Below are 15,686 nucleotides of genomic sequence, written 5' to 3'. Positions count from 1 at the left end.
TCTCTTGTTTTGATTGCCCTGCCTATACTTCCTGCCTGGCTATTGGCAAGACTGTTGGAGGAGGGCTGCTTGTTGGTTCCTGGCTGCCCAGCTAGCTTAGATCCCAAAATAATCACACAGAAACTGTATTAATTAAATCTTGTTTGGCCCATTGGTTTTAGCTTCTTATTAGCTAACTCTTATATTAATTTAACCCATTTCTAATAATCTGTATACTGCCATGTGGTTGTGGCTTACTGGGTTAAGTTCCCAATGTCTGTCTTGGGTGGCTCCATGGCTTCTTTCTGACTCTCCCTTCCTTTCTCCCAGCATCCAGCCTAGCTTTCCCCACTTAGTTCTGTTCTTCCCTGCCATAGGCTCAAAGCAGTTATTTATTTATTAACCAATAAAAGCGACACGTAGACAGAAGGACCTCCCACACCACAAGACCATTGTCCCAGAGCAATTCTTCCCCACCCCATTTTTCAAAACAAGAACTCTGAAACCAATTTCAGAGTTTGTTTTTTTTTTTCTGGTTTTTTTTTTCATCTAGAATTCCTTCCCAAACTCTCTCAGGCTTTATGTGGATACAGTTGTCCATGTTGGTACCATTTTGTTGACAGAGGTTTCTGTCCTGCCTGATCCTGCAGCTGTTCAGCCCCAAAGAAACACACAGAGGTCTACATTAATTATAAACTGGTTGTCCTATTAGCTTAGGCTTCTTATTAACTAATTCTTACATCTTAAATTAATTCATTATTCTTGTCTGTGTTAGCCATGTGGCTTGGTACCTTTTATCAGTGAGGAATTTTCATCTTGCTTCCTCTGTGTCGACTGCAGACTCAGCTTTTCCTCTTCCCAGAAGTCTCCTGTTCTAGTCACCCTGCCTCTACATTTTGACTGGTCACCCCACCTATATTTCCTGCCTGGCTACTGGCCGATGAGTAAACGTTTTATTAAAATAATACAACTGACAAATCTTTACAAAGTACAAGACCATTGTCCCAAAGCATTCTTGAGTGCTTTTTATGAACACTGCTGAAGACTGAATCCTGGACCTCACATGAGCTGAGCACATATACTATTATGGATTCCAGCCCCTTTTTGAGTATTTTAAAAATGAATAGGTTGAATTTCTGTCACATTGCACTTGTTCATCTGTTGAGAGGAACATAAAAATTTCCTTCTTATCTGTGAAAACATGATTGGTGATGTTAATAATTCTCCTGGTAGATAATTAATCAACCTTGCTTTTGAAAACTTAACAAAAACAATGGAGGATGAGTATATTTTTAACATATTTTTAAAAATATTTATTTATTTATTTATTATGTATACAATATTCTGTCTGTATGCCTGAAGGCCAGAAGAGGGCGCCAGACCTCTTTACAGATGGTTGTGAGCCACCATGTGGTTGCTGGGAATTGAACTCAGGACCTTTGGAAGAGCAGGCAATGCTCTTAACCACTGAGCCATCTCTCCAGCCCTTTTAACATCTTTTGAAGCTGATTTGTTAACATTATTTTTGTATTAAAACAGTGTAAAAACATTTTTGATCATTAAAAGTATTTATTTAGTTATATTATGGGTTTTAATTTTTATTTCAAAGTTTTTTTTTCATTGTACATACCAATCATAGTTCCTCCTCCCTTCCACTCTCCCCAACTTCCCCACAATTCATCTCCCATCCACTCCTCAGAGAGTGTAAGGCTTCCCATGGGGAGTCAACAAAGCCTGACACATCACTTGAGGCAGGACCAAGGCCCTCCCTCCTGTATCAAGCCTCAGCAAGATACTCCTTCATAGGAAATGGACTCCAAAAAGCGAGTTCATGCACTAGGGATAAATCTTGGTCCCACTGTCAGTGGGTTTACAGACTACCCAAGCTACAGAACTGTCATCCACATTCAGAGGCCCTAGTGCAGTCCTATGTGGGTTCCCCAGATGACAGTCCAGAGTCAGTGAGCTCCCACTAGCTCTGGTCAGCTGTCCCTGTGGGTTTCCCCATCATGATCTTGATTCCTTTGCTCATACAATCTCTCCTCCCTCTCTTTGACTGGACTCCAGGAGCTTAACCCAGTGCTTAACTGTGGACTTCTGCATCTGCTTCCATCATTTACTGGATGAAGGTTCTATGATGACAATTAGGGTGGTTATCAGTCTGATTACAAGGGAAGACCAGTTCAGGTACCCTCTCCACTATTGTTAGGAGTCTAAGCTGGGGTCATCCTATTGGATTCCTGGGAGTTTCCCTAGTACCAGATTTCTCCCTAACTTCATAATAGCTCTCCCTCTATCAAGACGCTTCTTTCCTTGCTATTCAGCTTTCCCTCTCCCAACTCAACTATCCTGTTCCCTCATGTTCTCCTCACCCCTCACCTTCACCCCTTTCTACCCCTCCCAATTTACTCAAGAGATCTTATCTATTTTCCCTTCCCAGGGACATCCATGCATGTCTCTCTTGGGGTCCTCCTTTTTACTTCACAGGGGTTGTAGATTGTAACCTGGTTATCCTTTTCTTATGAGTGAGTACATACTTTGTTTGTCTTTCTGGGTCTGGATTACCTCACTCAGGATGATCTTTTCTAGTTTTGCTGTGGGAGCAAATTCTGCTCTTTCCGCCAATAGCCTTTAAGATACCAGCCCACTTGGGCGTGGTCTCTTATAGTTTAAAAAGCAGCACGAACCTTGTGCCACTCTGTTGCTTCCAGCTCCTGTTCTGGCTGCTGGACTCTGTTCCTGTTTGCGGTCAGAAGACTGTTGTTTAGGACGGTGATCTGTAAGTTTTCCCCTTAAATAAATAACCCTTTTATTATCCTAATGATGAACTGGTGTGGGATTGTTGTTACAGCATCATAGTTCCATCCATGTACAAATTTCAAGATATCATTACTTTTACCACTGAGTAATAATCCATTGTTTAAATGTACCACATTTTCTTTATCCATTCTTTGGGTGAGGGGCATCTAGGACCTAGTAAAGTATCAAATTTTACTAATAATAATGTCATCCACAGCTCTTCCCACCATTGTTGCATTTATTACATCTCTACTTGAATACCCATTGGCTGGTACTGGAAATATTTCACATGCTGGGTGAAAAATTTAGTTAGTTTGTTGGGTTTCTTTCTTAATTCTTTTTAAAAATACTAACTTTCTTTGCTTTTAAAAATGAAATTAGCCAGCTGAGTACCCTAGCATATAGTCTATACTTACAGCTCTTAGGAGGCTGGGGTAGGAGGATCATGAGAGCAGCCTGGAATGCATAATGAATTCTGGGTTGGCCTGAGCTATGAAGAGAGACCTGTTCAAAAAAAATAAACAATTACATTAAATTATAAGCCTTTTTTATTTTTTAAAATGTCATTTTTTAAAAAGTTAATAGGAAATGTTTATCCCCCATTTTCACATTTTGTTTTCACATTTATCCCCCATTTTCATCTAGACTGTCCATCACTCATGAACCACCCACCCCCAGATAAGTGGAAATAGCTTGGTTAGTTTATTTTTTAGTTTTTTATTGTTGGTATACATGTATTCATCTTTGCTTATAACTACAAATGGTATGTCTGTATTTTTCACTGTAGTTTTTCATTTAGCAGATTGTATGTGTCTTACATGTATGTGTTTACATGTGTTAGCAGTCTGTTACACTTGTGGCATATATAATAAGCAGAGATCATCATCAGAAACTTCTACTTTATTTTTTTTTGTTTTGTTTTGTTTTTTTGAGACAGGGTTTATCTGTGTAACAGTCTTAGCTGTCCTGGAACTAACTCTTGTAGACCAGGCTGGCCTCGAACTCACAGAGGCCTGCCTCTGTTTCCTGAGTGCTGGGATTAAAGACATGCACACCACTACCTGGCTTCGCCTTATTTATTTTAAGACAAGGTCTCTCATTCTTGATTTTTTGAGACAGAGTTTCTCTGTGCAACAGTCCTGGCTGTACTGGAACTCACTCTTTAGACCAGGCTGGTCTCAAAATCACAGAGGTCCACCTACCTCCACCTCCTGAGTGCAGATATTAAAGGCTTTGGACACCATTACCTGACTGAGACAAGGTCGCTTACTAACAAAAAAATGTTAAAACTTTTTTGAGACACAGTCTCACTTAAGTATCCCTGACTGGTCTATAATTCACTATGTAGACCAGGAAAGCCTCTAATTTGCAGTAATCCTCCTCCCTCTTGCTCACACATTTTGAGATGACAGATATGTGATACCATGTTGTCTTAGTAAAAAAAGAATGAAATATTTGCCAAGGGAAAGGTCAATTGTTGTTACATAAAAGAAACATGGATCTCTCTCTCTCTCTCTCTCTCTCTCTCTCTCTCTCTCTCTCTCTCTCTCTCTCCCTTTGCCCCTCCCCCTCCCCCTCTCCATCTCCCTCCCCCTCGCTCTCCCTTTTTCTTTTTCTATTTGACGCAGGACCCATGTAGCCAGGCTGGCTTTGAACTCGCTCTGAAATCAAGAATAATTTTGAACTTTCGGTACTTTTACCTATATCTCATGAGTGTTAATATATATATATATATATATATATATATATATATATCAAGCACTCTTCCAATTACTTCCAACTAAGGTATATCTCCAGCTCCAAGTTTTTCTTTTTTTTTCTTCTTTATTTGGGGGGGGGGGGGTGGATAATTTAGGAGGAATTAAAACATAAGGCTATTTGGTCCTGTTCCATGCTCTATTTTTATTTTTATTTTGCAAAGTAGTGTTTTAAGCTATTTTATTAATCCTTTTTCTATAGAAGTTTGTTTTTTAAATTTTGTCGCTTGACTCATTTAGTTTAACTAGGAACATTTGTATTATCTATCAATTGGATTAGAACTATCCATTATAGCTTGGTGGGGTCATCAATGAAGACTCCAGTGAAGGCAGTTATGCTCCCCAAATCTATCAGTAGCCAATAGTTCAACAACATTGAATAGGACCCCCTAACCTCCTCCATCAGCTATAGCTGTTGACGGGCATATTTTTGTTTGGACCCAGTACATGCATCTGTAGCTGTTGTGATTGCAATAGCTGTGTCTTGTTAAGGAGCTGGCATTTCACATCCCCCAACTCTATGTTCTGAATAGTATATTCTTTCTGCTATACATTCTGCAATTTCCCCTGAGCCCAGAGGGGGAGTATAAATGTCTTATTTAGAGATCGATTGCATTTGTCACTCATTCCCAGCACTTTGTGCAATCATGAGTCTCAGCATCTATCATCATTCACTGGAAAGAAAGGCTTGTCTGATTAAAGCTAAGAGTACAATGTGAATATGGGAAAGGAACAAATAGGGTTGGAGCAGGCTTGACAGGGTTGGGAGAGATATGTGAGAGAGTAATCAGGATATATTATACACGTGTGTGAAACTGTCAAAACCAAAATTAATTAATACGAATTTATTTCTTGAAGTCAACTTTGGCAAGCTCTATTTTTATTATGTATGGTTGTGTCTGTGTATGGGTATATGCAAATGAGTACAGTCCTAGAGGAGACCAGAGGAGGGTATCAGAACCTCTGGAGCTGGATTACAATTACAAGTGGTTGTGAGCTACCCAACTTGGGAGCTGGGAACCAAACTCAAGTCCTCTGAAAGAGCAATATGAGCTCTTAACTGCTGAGCCATCTCTCCAGCCCCATAAGCTGTAATAATTTGAAATTTATTTTATCTATACTTTAAAATGTCTTTGTAATAAGCCATAGAGAGCAATCTTTTAAAGAAAAATATTTTCTTTTGCTGAAGGATCTATCTATTTATATCAGGAGGTGGAAAGATTGTAAAAGCCAGAGACAATGGACTGCTCCAAGGAAACATTATCTTCTAGGTCCAACAGGACTGATCAACATATGAACTCACAGAATCTGTAGCAGCACAGATTGAAGTTAGATGGTATTCCAGCACTGAGAGAGGGAAGGGGACAAGAACTTCCATCCTTAACCAAAAAGCTCTCTTCAATAGACATTCACTGCAAAGGAAAAATTCGTTTCTCTACTAGAGTCTCACTGAGTGTACAAACCATACTTAAAGGCAGGTCCCACGCCTAACAGAAGATGGCCAACACAAAAGAAACTCCATGTATTTTCTTTTGGTGTATGAGGGGTGATTTCTTCAATTTTGTTTTATCATTTTTATTTTATTAGGTTTTGTTTGGTTTTTTTGTAGTTAGAGAGAAAAGAGAGATGGAACATGAAGTTGGATGGGTAGGGAAGTGGGTCTGGGAGGAGTTGGGGAGGGGGACATATAAACACAATCAAAATATATGAAAAAAGTTCCTTTTTTCCCTTCTTTCCCCTGTTGTTTCCTGCTTTCTGTGTTTCTGTTTACTTTCATGTGTTTTCTTGATTAGGTTAGGTTTTAGATTAAAAATAAAACCCTTTCTCCCTATTTTTAAAAGCCCAAAGGGCAGGTATGTCAGACCGGTGCTCCCTCCATGGACTCCAAGGGAGAGTCATTTCTGTCTCTTCTAGAACCTAGGGGTTAAAGGCAGTCCATAACTTGTGGCTCCATCCCTCTTATCTCTGTCTCCATTTTCACAGGGCCTTCTCACCTGTGTTTCCTCAAATCGTCCCCTGCTTTCTCTTATGAAAACAGCGCCTTTTGGATTTATGACCTACCTACGTTTCAGCTTGAGAATCCTGAGTTAATTACCTCCAACTGATTCTATTCATAAAGAGTCATGTTCTGACATTCTGAGTAGACCAGAATCAGGGGAGCAGAACACACACATATTTCCACACTGTACACACTTAGCCACACATACTCAAGTGCTAGTAAGCTGCTTATTGATTATACCAACTGGATGCTCTTCAGCTTTGTTCAGGGCTTGTCCCCTTGAGTTGTCCTGCATGCACTGATACTTGTGTGTTAAAGCTCCCATTTTTTCTCACACCAATGGTAATTCCTACTTTTGAAATCTATTGCCTAATGACCTTTTAACTTTTCATTGGACAATATCACCCACAGCACAGTGAAGTGGCCGTCTTTATTGTTCCCCATGCTTTTTCAGCCTCTACTCCATCTTGTTAGATACCCAGAGTGCAAAAGTTGCTTTTGTTTTGTTATGTTCTCCCTTGAGTACCTATGTATATGTTCTATTTTCAGATTTTCAATCGTTTTTTGGACCTATCTGTGTTTTCCCACAGATTAATATTAAAATTCATTGTGTTTGATATTTCTAGAAATGCTTTCCTTGAATAGATCATTTAGATGTGCACATGTATTAATGATAATGGTTTATAAAAACTTTCTTGCTTTTGTTCCAGGAGACACTTTCCAGTTGCTGCTTGGTTTGCTGCTGGCAGTTGCAGGAACTTGTTCCAGGAGCAGGCTCTTCTTTTAGGCTTATTCCTTAGGCTTAGGAAGCCCTTTAATTTTATCTCAAGAATGAATAGAATGTAACAAATAATGACAACCTTAGGGCTTATAACAACACGCATTTACCCTTTTATATTTCTGGAGATTGAAAGTTTATTATGGTCTACACCAAGCTCAAATCAAGAACTGTGTTTAGTCTGCAGGCACCAGGGAGCAACATTTCTTTGCCTTTTCAACTTCTAGAAGCTCCTTAGATTTGTCTGCTCATGGTTCCATCCTGCATCCTCAAGTTCATCATGCGGCATCTTCAACTCTTGCTTTTTGATTGCTTATTCGATTTTCACATCTCTTTCTCTGATTTTGATTCTCTTATCGCCCTCTTATTAGGGCACTGTTGATGTCGTAACCATGCACATGTTCTAAGGCGTGCTGGCTGTTTTTGTAAACTTGACACAAATCCACAAATCTAGACATGTCTAGGAAGAGGTAATTGTAATTTTGAAAGTGTTTCCTTAAGATTGACGTGTAGGTAGACCTATGATGCATTTCCTTGATTGATGATTAATATAGGACGACAGACCCACTGTGGGAGGTGCTACTCCTAAGAAGGATTTCCTGAGGTGTATAAGAAATCAGGCTGAGCAAGCCATGGGGAGCAGGCCAGTAAACATTTCTCCATGGTCTCTGCTTCAGCTCCTGACTAAGGTTGCTACTTTGAGTTCCTGTTATCATTCCCTTTGATGATAGGTTGTAATATGGAAGTGTAAGCCAAATAAATCCTTTTCTCCCCTAGTTGCTTTTGGTCATGGTGTTTTCCACAGCAACAAACACCTAACTGAAAAACAGGGCAAACTCTTCATCACTCCAAAACCCCTAAATTAATCCACATCTGTATACATTCTTTCTTCATCCTGCAGACAAGAAATTGAACAATTTGGGGGGTCAATTGTTCAATATAGTGCAAAAGTATCCCTTTGAAGGGTGTGTTTCTGAGTTCCTATGTGAATATCTACGTACAAGCATCTCTTTCTTTGCTTTGAAACCAATGACCAGGCGCCGCACACTGTGGCCCCCATCTGTGCTCTATGCGCTAGAAGGCAGTTCGTGAGCTTCGGGCAAGGGGGTGGAGGTTGAGAATACACACACAGAGACAGACCAACACACAGACCTCCCAACACTGGTACCAAAAAGCCCCCCTTTAATAGCACCTTGGAGGCTTAAATACCCTGAAGTCAATGGCCAACAGGTGAAAATCCCATCCTCTGATCCTCTAGGCACAGCACAGCTTTTTAGTCACTTCAATTAGAAGGCTCTAGACAGGGAAGAGCAGCTGAAGGCCAGGACTTAATTGGTCCCAACAACAAGGTACTGCTGTGTCTTCTTGAAGTAAGGTCTGGAGGCCCCAAGGGCAGAAACTGTTCATTTTGTGGCATTTGGAAGCACCATGCCTGAGTTCTGTGACTAGCAGCACATAGACCTCTGGAATTTGTGCCTTTCTGTCATTCCCACCAATAGACCTTCCAGCCAGATTGCTTTTCCTGCACTGAAACTACAGGCAGCATGCCAATGGCAATAAACACAAATTGTTTTACTTCAGTGGAATTCATTTAGTAGGAATACATGGTGGTGCTAACAGAATTATCTATGATGATACAATTTTTTCTGGATCCCAACTAAAATATTACAGTTACTGGAGCGCATGTGATAGTTAATCACCTGACATGTAGCTACTGTGAATGGGGAACTAAATTTTAACTTATAATTTAAGCTAATTTCTTAATAAGTAGCCACTGCTGCTGGTGACCAGCATGCTTGGCCAGTAAAATTCAGAAAAAAAAACCATATTTCTGCCTTACAGTACTGAGACAAGAAGCATTTTTTCTAGGTTAAATGAGCTACTCCTTACTTGGGGGCAATAAAACCTTAATTCTGTCATTTAGATAAATTGGCATAATGTTAAAGCACCATATATATCCTGAATCTCAGAGAAGCCTCTCTTTCCAGTGAACTTTGCTAAGTGAATATAGATTTATGGCTACATAAGGTATTGAGACTAAATAACAGAGGAGTACTGAACCCTAAAGAAGACATGCATAACATTTGCAGTCTCAGGGAACACTGTGGAAGTGGAGAGCGAAAAGAATGTCAAATCCTAAAAAGAAGAGAAGGACTGTGAAACACAACTTCTGGATAATACACAATTGCTGTAGCCATGAACATTCAACAACTGTGGGCTACTGCACTAAGTCCGCACAAGAATGGGTACATCGGGCTGGAGAGATGGCTCAGTGGTTAAGAGCACTGCCTGCTCTTCCAAAGGTCCTGAGTTCAATTCCCAGCAACCACATGGTGGCTCACAACCATCTGTAATGAGGTCTGGTGCCCTCTTCTGGCCTGCAGACATACACATAGACAGAATATTGTATAATAAATAAATAAATTTAAAAAAAAGAATGGGTACATCTACAGGCAGGCATGAAGGGAGGAAATACTCCAAGAGCTACCCCTATCCTTCACTGCTGAACTCCTTTCTATGGAGAGTTTCCGGGAGAGTAGGAGTCATTGCTCTTGGTAGTGTATATCCCGCTGCTGACCCCAACTGACTTCCAATCCAGTGGTCTCACAGATGGCCCTGGTTAAACTACATGGGTCACTGTTGGGGGATGCTGGTTGTTCGTTCCCGGCTGCCCAGAGCTAAAATAATCACACAGAAACTATAATATTTGCAATACTATTTGGCCAATAGCTTAAGCGTATTTCTAGCTAGTGCTTATATTCTAAACTAACCCATCTCCATTAATCTCCATTAATCGCCTCATGGCTGTGGTTTACCTGGTAAAGTTCTGTCTGACATCCCCCATCTGTCTCCGGAGCAGTTACATGGCTTCTCTCTGACTCCGCCTATTTTTTTTCTCTCTCTCTCTATATATATATCTTCCAGCCTGCTTATATTCTGTTAAGCCACTGGCCAAAAGCAGCTTCTTTATTAACCAATGGCAATAAAACTTATTCACAGCATACATCACCTCCCACATCAGGTCACAAACCCAAATGAAAAGTCATGAAACTGGGAGAGGGACTTCCTCATTAGGGGGCAGCTTGCTGATGATTTTTCCTACTTTTGTAGCTAGAATGCATTATATAAATGCACAAAATTGTCAAAGAACTAAATAAAAACCCAGTTACTTCTGTGGTCCCTGTGCAATGGAGGTGGTATGTAGCGGTGGCCACTGTGTATCAATTTCCAACTTCGCATACAGTAGTTTAAAATCAGCCATGGTGAAACAATATACTCTATGGGAGTCAGGAAATGCTGTAGCTAAGACTGCTTCTGCTCTAATCTTGAAGAACTGGGTTGTTTGTAATTGACAGACATGTTACAATACATATGTCAATTGGAGAAGACAGCTTTCTGAACCAAACTTGGTGATGCATAACTGTCGTACCAGCCCCTCTGGCTGAGACATGAGTATTAGAAGTTTAGAGCATGCATGGGCTACAAAGTGAGTTCAAGACCAACCTGGACAACTAAGTTATATTGTTTTTAAAAATGTCAAGAAGAGGGCTCTAATTGTAGCTCAGTGGTAAAATGTTGGTTTAGCACATGTGTGTCACTAGGTTCAATCCAAGGGGGAGATCGAGGGAAGGAGAAAGAGAAGGAAAGAGAAGAGATGCGAGTTGCCTTAGCAGAATCTGAGTTTCCTAGCCGTCAAAAAAAAAAAAGGAGATACTACCACCCACAGAGTTCAAAGTGTAGAGTCACGGGGTGTATGGGGGGGGGTAGAACACTTTTCTTACTCCTATGATTTATACAGGTTTTTGCCTCAAGCAGCCTAGAATAAGCAATGAACTTGACAGGAACTCTACTGAAAAACAGGGTGTTTAAGACTGTCATTTATCACATCTATAAGGGTACTCCCTCTACCTGGATAGTGGAGTAATATAGTCCAAGTCTACAATTTTCAGATGTTTAATATAATCTGTAAACACCCCTCAGAATGCCCGAGATAGGCTGCATTGCACAGTCTTACATTTCACATCATTTACGTATTCCTCTAGATATTTTAAGACTCTGATCACACATACAGAACCAAATTAGATGGGAAGGATTCATTCATTCATTCAAGACAATGCACCCAGGTATAAAATTACTCAAGAGGCACCACCTAGTGGTGGGGCACAACTTTAATCCCAGCACTCAAGAGGCAGAGGCAGGTGGATCTCTGTGAGTTCAAGACCAGCCTGGTCTACAGAGCTAGTTCCAGGACAGCTAGGGCTGAGATGCCCTGTCTTGAAAAAACAAAATAAATAAATAAATAAAGGAAAAAAGAAGAAAAAGAAAAACATGACTGAAATTTGGGTGCAAAGTTTTAGAGCACCACAAAAGGCATCCATAAAGATCGTATTATTTGTTAATGTAAAAATTAATACAAGAGGTGGCTCAGCAGCAGTTAAGAACACTGACTGCTCTTCCAAAGACCTGGGTTTGACTCCCAGTATTCACATGGGCAGTTCACAACCAGTTTTAAGGTATCCAATGCTGTCTTTTGGCCTTTGCCAGGCATGCAAGTGGTGCTCAAACATACATGCAGTCACAAAATCCATATGCTTAAAATAATAATAAAAATTATGGCCGGGCGGTGGTGGCGCACACCTTTAATCCCAGCACTAGGGAGGCAGAGGCAGGCGGATCTCTGTGAGTTCGAGACCAGCCTGGTCTACAAGAGCTAGTTCCAGGACAGGCTCCAAAACCACAGAGAAACCCTGTCTCAAAAAAAACCAAAAAAAAATATGCAAAAATTTATAATGCAGAAAATGCCAAAATTTATTACATGCTGTTTAAGACTGGGGAGATGGTTCTATGTTTAGGCACACCTGGGTTTGATTTCCAACACAATTTCCTATAACTCCAGCCCCAGAGGATCCCAAACCTTCTTCTGACTTCTGAGGGCAACAGTTATGCATGTGGTGCTCTAACATACATGTAGGCACAACATGAAAACACAGAAGACTAAGTAAATATAAAAAATACATTTTTGTTTGAGGAGTCTGAATTATTGTGCAATGGTAGCAGTTATGTCCAGTGAACTAGGGGTTATATGTTTCCTGTGTCCCCCTAAGAAGGACTTATATGGTTTTACAATGGCATCTAAATAAATTGGGCATGCTGTATGTGTGTGTGTGCACATGTGCGCATGTGGGTGTGGACGTACCCTTAAAAATTTCTCTTAGGGGCTCTGGAGAGATGGCTCAGTGGTTAAGAACATTGCCTGCTCTTCCAAAGGTCCTGAGTTCAGTTCCCAGCAACCACACGGTGGCTCACAACCATCTGTAATGGGGTCTGGTGCCCTTTTCTGGCCTGTAGGCACACATGTAGACAGAATATTGTATACATAATAAATAAATAAACATTTTTTTTTAAAAAAAACCTCTTAGTTGAAAATACAGAAGATTTCTATACATGGGTACATACATTTCCCCTCATGTCTCCCATGCAAAATAAGGCACTGCTTCCTCTTTCTCTGTGGTTCACTTATGCCTCACAACAACTCCAAATGGTGGTGTCTTAGGGTTACTATTGCTGTGATGAAACACCATGATAAAGCAACTTGGGGAGAAAAGGGTTTATTTGGCTTACATTTTCACATCACTGTTCACCACTGAAGGAAGTCAGGACAGGAACTCCAGCAGGACAGGAACCTAGAGGCAGAAGCTGATTCAGCACCAAGAAGGAGTGTTGCTTACTGGCTTACTCATATGGCTTGCTCAGCCTGCTTTCCTGTAGAACCCAGGAGCACCAGCCCAGGGATGGCACCAGCCACAATGGGCTAGGCCCTCCCCAACTGATCACTATTTTAAAAAACACCTTACACCCTGATCTTATGGAGGCATTTTCTCAAATGTGGTTCCTGCCTTTCAGATAGCTCTAACTTGTGTCATGTTGACATAAAACTAGCCAGCATAGGCAGATTCTATAACACTGCCCCTATTTACAAAAGGGAAAAGTAATATTTATGCAAATGTGAAGAAACAGCACGTAGAGGACTGGGGATATAACTCAATTGGTAGAATGCTGGCTTAGCATGCACAAAACCATGGGTTTGATCCTTAGCACTACAGGTACTGGGTACAGTGATGCACGCCTGCAATCTCAGTCTTTGGGAGAGGGAGGAAAGAAGATCAGAAGTTCAAGGTCATTTTCAAATACGTAGCAAGCTTGAGGACTGTCTAGGATATATGAGATTATCTCAAAAAACCACAAAAAGTAACATCGTGATATATTCATAATATATCAATATCATATGTTATTGGTATTAACTTTTGGTTAGGAATATTTTTGTTTTTCTTTTCTTTTTGTTTTTTGTTTTTTCAAGATAGGGTTTCCTCTGTATAGCTTTGGAGCCTTTCCTAGAACTTACTCTGTACACCAGGCTGACCTTGTACTCGCAGAAATCCATCTGCCTCTGCCTCCCGAGTGCTGGGATTAAAGGTATACACTACCACCAACAGGCAATCGTGAATATTTTTAACATTTATTTTTTGCTTTTAATTATGTATAAATGTATGTGTGTTGGTTGTGTACATGTGGGTGTGGGTATCTGCAGACAGTTTAGAAGAAGGGGTCTGATCTTCTAGAGCTGGAATTACAGTCAGTTTGGAGCCACCAGATGTAGGAGCTGGAAACTGGGGTCCTCTGCAAGAACAGCAAGCATTCTTTTTTGTTTGTTTGTTTGTTTTCTTTTTCTTTTTTTTATTAGATTTTTTTAAAAAAAATACCAATCCAAATTCCCACTCCCTCCCCTCCTCCCATTTCCTCCACACACCCTTCCACCACACGCCACTCTAATCCTCAGAGATGGTAAGGCACTTTGCTTTGTGGAAGGTCCAAGGCCCTCCCTACTATATCTAGGCTGAGCAAGGTATACATCCAAAGAGAATAGGATCCCAAAAAGTCAGTACAAGCAGTAGAGATAAATTCCAGTGCCACTGCTAGTGGACCCCCAGTCTGCCCCAGCCATACAACTGTCAGCCACATTCAGAGGGCATAGTTTGATCCTATGCTTAAGAACAGCAAGCATTCTTAACCTTTGAGCCATCTTACTAGCTTCTTAGTTCAAGAAATTTGTGCAAAATTTGAGTTAGTGTAACTTGGTACGATGTAGACGTAGTGCTGAATGTTGGACTTTCTTTGGCAGGTGGATCCAGTTCTTGCTCTCCAAGAGTTATAGGACTGATGTGAGCAAATGATTTGAGTCTAATGTGGTGCAAACCATGTCAGGGTCTCGGGAGCTGTGGGTTCACAGAGGAAATGAGTGGATGGTCAGGGCAGGGATATCATGTAGAGAGAAGTAGGGCCCATGAGTCCATGTTTAACTATACAGAGTTCCAGGTTAGAGAGCAAGAGACAATGTCAAGGCTGCCTTTTGTCTTTTCTGTAGGACAGGGTCATAGCATTCTCCCTGTGCTATTACTGATAATACTTGAGAGCACTGCAGGGAGCCGGACAGAATCACCATTACAAGATGGCGCTGACATCCTGTCCCGTTGGAAATAAACAACTCCATATATGGCTATGCCTTTGGGAGCTGCGTGTCCCCTGCGGGATAAGGGCCCTTGGTCCCCTGCAGGGATAAGGGCCCTTGGGCCTATCCCGATGCAGTCTGGTGTCAGCTGATGGTGGCAACCAATCACAGGGCGACCTGTGTGCCTACTTCCTATATAAGCAGCTGCTTTAGTGCTCTCGGGGCCCCTAGCTTCCTGCTTTCCCTCAACCAAGAGGCACTCCAATAAAGCGTGATCTGAGAAGAATCCTCGTGTGGTGGTTGTTCTTTCTTGCTGGTCGAGAAGTTCGCTGCAGAGCATTCATCAAAGGCACCCTGAAGATAAATGTGCTCAGTGTACTGAATATTTGACACTTGTATGTAAGACTGCTTGGATCAGATGGTGGTGGCATATACCTTTAATCCCAGCATTCAGGAGTCAGAGACAGAAGGGTCTTTGTGAGTTTGAGGCCAGCCTGGCCTACAGAGCAAGTTCTAGGACAGGCTCCAAAGCTACAGAGAAACTCTACCTCGAAACAAACAAACAAACAAACAAAAAGAGTGCTTGAGAAATGTATGATTAAAACATATTTAACGCATCCCAAAATTCTTGAGACTTTTTCACCTGCCTCTGAAAGACAGACACTGAGTTCTACTCACCAGAAATCTAAGCACCATTTTTTGTGGCTCTTTCAGAGATGGTGTATGTTATTCTTTCCTCATGCCCTTGTATTGACATGTAAGTGTTTCATTACAGAGCAGAGGCTCCAGCACATTATCAAGGGAAAAATGCCTCAAAATGGCAGAAACATCTAATCACACTTTATAAGCTATTCTAACCCAGAGGCC

This window comes from Microtus pennsylvanicus, chromosome X, assembly GCF_037038515.1.
Source record: "Microtus pennsylvanicus isolate mMicPen1 chromosome X, mMicPen1.hap1, whole genome shotgun sequence".
Classification (NCBI taxonomy): domain Eukaryota; kingdom Metazoa; phylum Chordata; class Mammalia; order Rodentia; family Cricetidae; genus Microtus; species Microtus pennsylvanicus.
This window is presented reverse-complemented; position numbering follows the sequence as displayed.